Source organism: Bubalus bubalis, chromosome 17, assembly GCF_019923935.1.
Source record: "Bubalus bubalis isolate 160015118507 breed Murrah chromosome 17, NDDB_SH_1, whole genome shotgun sequence".
NCBI classification, from domain to species: Eukaryota; Metazoa; Chordata; class Mammalia; order Artiodactyla; family Bovidae; genus Bubalus; species Bubalus bubalis.
In genome coordinates, this window is record NC_059173.1 from 33,246,345 (window position 1) to 33,257,322 (window position 10,978).

Below are 10,978 nucleotides of genomic sequence, written 5' to 3' on the forward strand. Positions count from 1 at the left end.
AAAGCTGTTGTTTTGTACATTTTGTTTATTTTAAATTGTCAGAATAAAACTGATTTGTGTTAATTCATCATGGCCAGAAGCAAGAGTCTAAGGTATATTTTGAGTTCATAAATTTGTCAAATTTATTAGGACTCATTCAGTTAACTCATTCAGACTCATTTGGAAACAGAAACCCTATCTGACTTCCTGAAATAGCTAATCTATGGAAAAGATCAACTAAGTGGGAGGTAAAATGTAGATTTCACAATACAGAGGTTTAAAAATGTGATGAGAACAACCCTCTCTTTTTGCTTCATATCTGTTTGCTTTCATGTGTTATCTTGGATTCATTTTCAGAAAACATTTTTTTTTTTTCATGGAGTGTAAAGATGGTCTGGCAGCTTTAATCTTATGTGACACTTAGACTACTGTTCTCAGAGGAGTTATTTTTCCAAATAACTCTTAATATTATCTGAGGGGATTCTAACTGGCCTATAAAGAAGGCTGAGCACTGAAGAATTGATGCTTTAGAACTGTGGTGTTGGAGAAGACTCTAGAGAGTCCATTGGACTGCAAGGAGATCAACACGGTCAATCCTAAAGGAAATCAGTCCTGAATATTCATTGGAAGAATGGATGGTGAAGCTGAAACTGAAATACTTTGGCCACGTGAAGCAAAAATCTGAGTCATTGGAAAAGACCACTGATGCTGGGAAAGATTGAAGGCAGGAGGAGAAGGCAATGACAGAGGATGAGATGGTTAGATGGCATCACTGACTCAATGGACATGAATTTGAGCAAGCTCTGGGACTTGGTGATGGACAGGGAGGCCTGGGGTGCTGCAGTCCATGGGGTCACAAAGAGTTGGTTATGACTGAGCGACTGAATTGAGCTGATTGGCCAGTTCAACTTCCACATGCAGCTCTGAAGCAGTCACTGTGGTTGAGGTATTCTGCTTTGCTGGGCTGGACCAGGCCTCCTTGCCCAGGAGGGAATGAAAGTCAGCCATACCAGGAATGTCATGGATTATGCAGGAATATTTACTGTAGGGGGGGAGTGATTATGCAAAGCAAGTGACATTGGAGAAACACATATTTCATGTCTACTGTATTTAACAGTACTATTTAGGGCATACATTAATCATTTATCTCTGCATAACAAATTACTCAAAATTTAGCAGCTTAAGACAACAAATATTTATTAGCTTATAGTTTCTATGAGTCAGGGATTTTTAAGTCAGAGTCATCTGTAGCAAGATGGTTGTGGTTCAGGGTCTGTCTTAAAGTTACAGTGAATGATTGCCCAGGGGTTACTGTCATCTTTAAGCTTGCCTGGGGATGTGCAAGTGGGATCCATTTCCAAGCCCTCTCCCTTTTTAATTGGCAAACTTCAGTTCTTTGCTGGCTGTTAACTGGAAATTTCAGTTTCCCACCATGTAGGGTTCTCCAAGCTGCCTAAGAAGTCTCACTATATAGGAGTTGAATTCCCTGAGTGAATGAACTAAGTGAAAGATTTTTTTGTATCTAAGATGGAAGCTACAGCCTTTTTGTAACCTAACATCAGAAATGAAATAACATCATTTCTGCATGTTCAAGGGAAAAAGAGTAAAGTTCCATCTCTTGAAGGGAGAAATTTTTTAAAAATTGTGGATTTATTTTTAAAACTGGGGCTTCCCCAGTGGTTTAAGTGGTAAAGAATCCACCCTCAATGGAGGAGTTGCAGAAGACTCAAATTTGATCCTTGAACCAGGAAGATTCCCAGAGAAGGAAATAAGAAACTACTCCTGTATTCTTCTCAGGAAAATCCCATGAACAGAGGAACCTGGTGGGTTGTAGACCATTGGGTTGCAAAGAGTCAGACATGACTGAGGGACAGAAGCATGTTTTTAAACCACTACATAACTTTTATTGATATAAGTAGAAATTAAGACTTACAGTAATCACAAGGATTTGTAGTCTTCCAATTATTTATATAATTTAAATTATATAAAATTTACCTGATTTGTGGTCTGAAAAATGAAAATATCTTGCTGTTTCAAAGAAGAAAATAATACTGAACTTTGGAAATACTCTTAATATTTTTTGTAATGATGGTTATAATTAGTTGATTACCAGAATTGACTTAAAAATAGAAAGAAGTTTAAAGATATGCTGATAAGACTATATTTTAAACATTTTGAAATATTTAACACAAACTCAGAAAACCATATAGAATGAAAAAAAATTGCAAATTTTTGCCTTCAGAGATTTAATGTAAGCTTGAGTCTGTAAGCTTCAACTGAGGTTACTGCCAAGTTCACTACAGTGTGAAGGAGATGAATTATACATGATATCTTTTATTGCATTTAAAGTTATGGTCTGTAGACTCCTAGTCTGATAAATTTTATAAATAATTTTCTATCTCGTGTAGATATTCTAAAAATGCCCACGTGGTTTTATCTTTAGAAAGATAATAACATGACTATTAATTAAAGTTACTATTTGTTACTTCAGTTGTTTCAGGTTTCTAACAATGAAATATGTAATTTGACTGTAACCTGCAACCTTTTGCTCAAACTTAATATGCTTACTGTGGGAAAGGGCAGAAAATATTTAGAAATGTTCTCTTTCCCACCTGCCTGAATTCTTATTTTCCTTTATTTCAACATGGAAATGAAATGAAAAAAATTTACATGAGTAATAGCTGTGAACATTTCATTAGCATTAAACCTGAGGATTAAAGAAAAAAATCTATTCTTGTCAAAGACATTCACAGAAAACCAATTCTAATAGTACACAAGGTTATATCAACAGTAAGCTTTGTTTTCACTCTGGGCTCCTCCTGCTTCTGTTCTCTTGCCTAGAAAGAGCAATTCTTATGGATTCCTGTGTGCTTTTAGAGGGCAGTCTCTGCATCCAGAAGGATGAGAATGTGTCTGTGCATATGAAAGAATATATGTGTGTCTGTGCATGCATATATGCACTGTTTCTCTTTTAATTATATCAGTGGTTCTCTAACTTCAGCATGCTTCACAGTCATCTGAGGGCTTGTTAAAACACAGTTTGCATTAACACAGCACCCCTCAGGGTTTCTGATTCACAGTTAGAACTGAGATTTGAGAATTTGCTTTTCTAACAAGTTCCCAGGTAGTGATGATCACACTTTTAGAATCACACCTTTACAGTCACTGAATTATATTAATGGCAATAACTGGCTTTGTTCTTTATCTATTGAAGATTTGTTCATGTCATTTGTTTGAAACTGCACCATTTTCTTTTGGACACTTGAGCTCTATGAATATATTATAATGTGCTTAATGCATCCCTGTTGATGGATGCTTAGGTTGTTTCTAATGTTTGAAAGTTTAATGAGTGCAGGTAAATTGGTCAACATTCAGTCTTCCAAAATTGAAAACTTACCTAATATACAGCTTTCAAATCAATTCACAGAAAGTAAAGTTCAATTTGTAGAATATCTAATTTGATGAACTTACCTATTGTAGTCTTATCAGGAATGTTTTGATGGTTTTAACAAAAATGATTTAAAGGAAATGGCAACCCACTCCAGTATTCTTGCCTGGAGAATGCCATGGACAAAGGAGCCTGGGAGGCTACAGTCCATGCGGTTGCAAGGGTCGGACATGACTTAGCGACTAAACCACCAACCACCACCACAATAAGAAGGCTCACTTTTGGTGATTGGTGACACATAATTTTCTTAAAATAAATTAAAATAAGATTGATATGTTATTGATGAAATTGGCTAGAGAATCTTAAAACTGCTTACAAACTACTGAAATAGCAATGAGTATATTCAGGGATACCTTGGGGACATTGTGGGTTCAGTTTCAGACTGCCACAATAAAGTAGCTATCTCAAAGTGAAAAAAGGAAGTTGCACACATATCTGTTTTCTCAATGGATATAAAAGCTGTTTTTATCCTATACTGTAGCCTATTAAGTATGCAATAGCATTATGTCTAAAAAATGTACCTACCTTACTTTTAGGATACTTTATTGTTAAAGTAGGCAAACTATCATCTGAACCTTCAGTAAATATTAATCTTTTTGATGGAGGGTCTTGACTCAGTGTTGACAGCTGCTGACTGATAAGGGTGGTGGTTGCTTAAGGATGTGGCAATTTCTTAAAATAAGACAATAATGAAGTTTGCCTCACTAACTGACTTTTTTTTTTTTTTTTTTCAGGAACAATTTCTCTGTAGCAGGTAATGCGGTTTGATAGCATTTTATCTGCAGTAGAACTTCTTTCAAAATTGTAGTCGATCCTCTCAAACCCTGCTGCTATTTTACAACTAAGTTTATGGAATATTCTAAATCCTTTGTTGCCATTTCAATAGTCTTCACAGCCTCTCTTCACCAAGAGTACATTCCATCTCAAGAAACCACTTTCTTTGCTCATTCATAAGAAGAAACTCTTCATCTGTTGAAGTTTTATCATGAGATTTCAACAATTCAGTCACACCTTTAGGCTCAACTTCCAATTCTGGTTCTCTTGTTATTTCCACCACATCTGCAGTTACTTCCTCCCATGAAGTCTTGACCCCTCATAGTTATCCTGATGGTTGAAATCAACTTCTTCCAAATGCCTATTCATGTTGATAGTTTGACCTCTTCCCATTAATCACAGATATAGGCACTTCCCATAGTCTAGTGGCTAAGGCTCAGGGCTTCCCAATGCAAGACGCCCAGGTTTGATCCCTGATCAGGGAAGTATATCCCAAATACCACAGCTAAGAGCCCACATGTTGCAAGGAAGGTCCTGTACTGGGCAATGAAGATCTTGAGTGCTATAACTAAGATTCAGCACAGCCAGCAAACAAACAAACAAAAAAATGCATTTACTGCACTGATTTTTTAAAAAAAAGATAAGCAATACTATTTTGAGTCTTTTTTCCTGAGCAGTATTTTAACAGTGGCCTTCAAATATTCAGTAAACAGATTTGTAGTCATCCAGGTCTTGTTTCTGAGGTCTTGTAGAGCACAGGCAGAATAGACATAATTCTCAAGAGCCTTAGGGCTTTTGGAATGCTAAATAAGCATTGGCTTCAATTTAAGTCACCAGCTGTGTTAGCTTCTAACAAGCCAGTCCTTTGAAGCCAGGCATTGACTTCTCTCAAGCTATGCAACAAAGCTGGTTTTTTTTTTTTTTTTTGGTCTGCTTAAAAGTCTGCTTTTTAGTGTAGCCACATTAATTAATTATCTGAGCTAGATAATCTAGATAACTTGCTGCAGCTTCTACATCAGAATTTGCTACTTCTCTTTGTACTGTTATATTATAGATATGGCTTCTTTCCTTAAACCTCATGAATCAACCTCTGCTAGAGTAAACTTTTCTTCTAGTTTTCTCACCCCTCTTGGCTTTCAGAAAGTTGAAGAGAATTAGGGCGTGGCTCTGGATTAGGTTTTGGTTTAAGGAAATGTTGTGGCTGGTTTGTTCTTCTATTCAGACCACTAAAACTTTTCTTGAATCAGTAATAAGGCTGTTTTGCCTTCTTATTATTAATGTGTTGACTGGAGTAGCATTTCTGATTTCCTTCAAGAACTTTTATTTGCATTCACAACTTGGATAACTGTTTGGCACAAGAGGCCTAGCTTTCAGCCTATTTGGCTTTTGACATGCCTTCCTCACTATGTTTAATCATTCCTAGCTTTTAATACCGGAGAAGGAAATAGCACCCCACTCCAGTACTCCTGCCTGGAAAATCCCATGGACGGAGGAGCCTGGTAGGCGGAAGTCCATGGGGTCGCTAAGAGTCAGACACGACTGAGTGACTTCACTTTCACTTTTCACTTTCATGCATTGGAGAAGGAAATGGCAACCCACTCCAGTGTTCTTGCCTGGAGAATCCCAGGGACGGCAGAGCCTAGTGGGCTGCCGTCTATGGGGTCGCACAGAGTCAGACATGACTGAAGTGACTTAGCAGCAGCAGCAGCAGCAGCAGCTTTTAATACAAAGTAAGAGATATAAAATTCACTCTTTCACTTGAACATCTACAGGCCATTTTAGGGTTATTAGTTGGCCTAATTTCAATATTTTTGTGTCTCAAAGAATCCAAAGGCCCAAGGAGAGGAAGAGAGACAGAAGAATGGCTGATCAGTAAAGCAGTCAGAACACACATGCCACTTATCAATTACATTTGCTGTCTAATATGGGCATGGTTGGAGGTGTTACCAAGTACAATAGTAACATCAAAGATCACTGGTCATAGATTATGATGACAAATATAATAAGAGAGGTTTAAATGTTGCAAGAATTACCAAAATGTGAGATATCTCACTTCACAGAGATATGAAGTGAGAAAATGCTGTTGAAAAGTGGCATTGACTCAGACATAAAAAAGAATAAAATGATGTCATTTGCAGCAACATGGATGCACTTACAGATTATCATATTGAGTGAAGTAAGTCAGACAGAGAAATATATGATATCGCTTATATGTAGAATCTAAAAAATAATGATACAAATGAACTTATTTACAAAACAGAAATAGATCCACAAACATAGAAAATAAACTTATGGTTACCAAAGGGGAAGAAGGGGAAGGGATAAATTGGGAAGATGGAATAAATTTATACACAGCCTATATATAAGATAGATAACCAACAAGAACCTACCCTATGGCACAGAAAACTATACCCGATATTTGTCCTAAAAGGGCTTCCCTCATAGCTCAGTTGGTAAAGAAAGCACCTGCATTCTTACAGCTTTGAAAACCTTAGAATATTGACTATTATTTAGTGAATTCCTCAAATGATATAACAATTTTATTTTATGTCTAGCAAATAAAACCTTAAAGATAATTGTGAATACTGTTAAATTTTTATTAATTTATCAATATAAGTTAAATTAAGAACTTAAATTCCAAAGAAACTGAAGGAAACAGAAATAGCTAAAATAGCCTTATCATATATAGAATATCAAAATTTTAGTTTAAAAAACCAGTAGTTGAGATGTGTTGACTTGAGAGCTGTTTGCAGAAAGATTATATTAGAAAGGACAAAATCATTCAGAAAACCAGGAAAAAATGAGGTGCTATGGAAGGAATTACACAACTAGTGAATAAAATTCAAGATGTTAATCATAAATTGACAATTTTGAGAGTTGTACTTTTTGCCTAGGATGCAAAAAGTTGAAAAGACTGTTTCCAACCTAAAGATAAGAAAAAGTCAGATAAATTACAAAATCAGAACTTGAGATCATCAGAGAGCTCATGTCAAAGGGAGCTCAACTGAAAACCCATAGGCAGTCTGCTCCAAGGAGAAATGAAGTGTAAGCAGTGACTTATGTGGCAGGACGTGGTAAGGAGAGATAGTGGATGCTGTTGAGCTAAAGTTTTTAATGACTTTCTTAAGGCCAAGTGAGAGTATTGAAATCGTGGGAGTCATAGACACAAAGAGAGTCTACATTCACTCACAAATTCTTATTCAGAAGCTTCCAGCGGTGCTCATGAGTAAAACTAGGAACCAGGAGTCAGAGATGGAAAACAGTGACTATGAGAAAGACATGAAGCTTCTCCTAGAAATTTCTCTCATATGGTACAATATATTTATAATGACAGGGAAAGAAAAATGAATGCTGTCATTCCCAAGGAACATATGAAGACCCATTGCAACTGGGAAGAGGCAAAAGGAAAAGAGGACCCTTTTACCTCAGGGGGAAAGACAGAAAAATTCCTGGTGCTAGGGTCCTACACTAGCTCAATTATGCATGGACAGAGGAGCCTGGTGGGCTACAGTCTATGGGGATGCAAACAGCTGGACATGACTGAGTCAATAGGCATGCATCCACAATACTTGGGCAATGGGCAGGAAGCTCTCTTGCAAACAAGGCTCACCAAATATTCAAGTCAGAGTATGGTTGCAATGTGAAAAGAACAGCATGATTATTAGCAAAGCTCCACTCCAGAGACTTAAGCCCTGGGCTTGCCTAAGAATGAGGCTGGAACAAGACCACAGAGAAACACCTTGTCTCTCTGTACACCTGGGCAGCAAGCAATAGCAGTGACATGAAAAACGCTCCTGCGTGATGCAAGGACACAGGATGTTTTGCCAAAAGTTTTCACTTTCATCTCAGGTTCAAAGGATTTGTTAACAAAATAAGCCACTCATCATATACAAATAAATATTACAGATATTTATTAGAGAATTATCTAGCTTACTTTCAACACACTAACATTAAATGACAACAGAAATAGAAAGAGCAGAGAGTACATCACCAAATTGAGTTTTGACCAACATCCAGACTTAAACAGCACTGGGAAGTCCTGTGTTACAGCACATCTAGAGTCCCAATGGGGAAAGAGTCCCAAGCGGTGCATCTGTGGGTGAGACGTTCAAGATTGCAGTTCAGGGTTCCCGCTTATAATCCCAGGACAGGTGCAAACTAATATCATTATCAATCTGTGATCAAATTGCAAGCCTGGTTTCCTGTTAATGCTATTTGCTTTGTTGTATAAAACTTTGTTGTATAAAACTAGTTAAGCCTGGGGCTTGGTTGACCAGACCTGCTCCAGGGTCTCAACAATCTCAAGATTTCTCCCTCATCTTACCTATGGTGCTGCAAGTCTTGCACTCACACCAGGCAGTCACTCCCAGTTACTCCCAGTCAGAGCGGTGTCCAGGCAGGTTAGAAGCAAGGTCAGAGGCCTGCTCTGCTTTATCTTTGAAGCCTAAAAAAGACTATTCATTTAATTTCCCTAACAACATGGAAGACTGAAAGTTGAGAACTAGCATAAACAATCAAACTAGCAAAAGCAAAACCCACTGGAAATATTGGTCCATTCTTGCCTAAAAACACATACTAAAGCAAGTTGAAGTAAGTGGTACAGTGAAAGTTACCATAACAATGCCAAAACAAATTTAGGTCAACCTCTGACCAAACTGACTCACCCCTTCTCACCTTTTCACATTAATAGACTAACAGAGGAAGAGACATGCACATTACAAGCATAAATATCATTTACACGAGTCTCTACTGGTCTATATAATATGTGTGCAATGCAATAAAAAATTATAAGATGTAAACACACACATGCAAACACAAAAACCCCACAACTATCTGGCCAAGAGACAAAATAATAGAATCAGTCTCAGGTACAACCTGGATGTTGAAACTGTCAGACAGGGATTTTGACGTAACTGGCTAATGTGTTAAAAAGCTGTAGTGAAAAAAGTGGGCAATAGCATTTAATGTGTAAGGGATTTCAGCAGAGAGATAATTATAAGAAACAAATGTAAATGCTAGAACTAGAAACACAAACTGAACCACAAAAGAAAAATAAAAGTGAGCAGGACGTATCATGGCACTCAAGAGCTAGGGGACAAAATCAAACTTTAACATATTAATACATGCAACTGGAATCTCAGATGGAGAAAAACTTTTGATTTGAGACAATCCTCTTGATAGCATAAACATTTAAATGTTATAAGTCTCTCTCTTGGCAGTGCTTTATCTGCCAACCACAAATTTTCATATGTTGAATTATCATTCATCAATATACTTTTTTTTTCTATGATATTCTCTTTATCCCATACGTTATTTAAAAGTATGCTGCTTAGTCTTCAAGTGTTTGGAAATTTGCCTTTTATTTTACTATTATTATGTTCTAGTTTGATTCCATTTTGGTCAGAAAATATAAACCATATGATCTAAAGATGGTGACTGCAGACATGAAATTAAAAGATATTTACTCTTTGGAAGAAAAGCTATGACAAACCTAGAATAGTGTATTAGAAAGCAGAGACATCACTTTGCTGACAAAGGTCCATAGAGTCAAAGCTGTAGTTTTTCTAGTAGTCATGTACACATGTGAGAGCTGGAAGATTAAAAAAGGCTGAGTGCCAAAGAATTGATGCTTTCAAATTGTGATGCTGGAGAAGACTCAAGAGTCCCTTGGACTGCAACCAGATCAAGTCAGTAATCCTAAAGGAAATCAACCCTGACTATTCATTGGAAGGATTGATGCTAAAGTTGAAGGTCCAATACTGTGGCCACCAGATGGGAAGAGCAAACTCACTAAAAAGGACTGATTGAAGGAAAAATTGAAGGCAAAAGGAGAAGGGGACAGTAGAGGATTAGATGTTTAGCACCATCAACTCAATGGACATGAATTTGAGCAAATTGTAGAAGACAGAGTGGCCTGGCATGCTGCATGGGGTCGCAAAGAGTCAGACTTAGTGACTGAACAACAACAACAACAACAATATGATTTCTTTTTAATTAACTGAGAATTTTTTATGGCCCTTTTCTCCTACTCTAGAGTATTCTGAATCATGTTTGACAGCTGATGCAACAATTATGGTGGTTCTAAATATAGACAGTCATATTTATTAGTTGAAGATTTTTGTGTCTATATTCATAATATGGCTTAGTTTTCTTTATTGCAACCTCTGTCTCATTTTGGCATCTGTCTCTGATTATATCTGAGAGTTGGCACTTCCGACCTTTCACTGCCTTGTCAGAGATGTCACCGAGTACTCCTGGTACCAGTGCTTGTGCCTCCAAGTTTGTTGGTGTCTTGCTGCTGCAAGCGTTGCCTGTGTTGCAGCTTGGAGCACTGGAATGATGGACTCGTCTGCTGTGCCCCTAATTTGCAGGCTCTGTAGCTGTGGCAGGAGGGATTCGGTACAGGAGGATCTGGTGTCATGGGTACTTCTGCTATGTCATCTGTTGTTGTATTCATGGATCTTTCTGCTTCCAGTGGCGGGTGGAGGACTGGAATTGTTGGTGCCCTTGGATTTCCTTTGTGGCTTAGCTGGAAAAGAATCCACCTACAATGTGGGAAACCTGGGTTAAATCTCTGGGTTGGGAAGATCCCCTGGAGAAGGGAAAGGCTACCCAATCTAGTATTCTGGCCTAGAGAATTCCATGGACTCTATAGTCCATGGGATCGCAAAGAGTTGGACATGACTGAGAGACTTTCACTTTGCAACTGAAGGGATGGAGTTCCAGACTCTACTGCCACTGCTGCCCAACTGCCTGTGCCAGGAGGCCGGTGTTGTG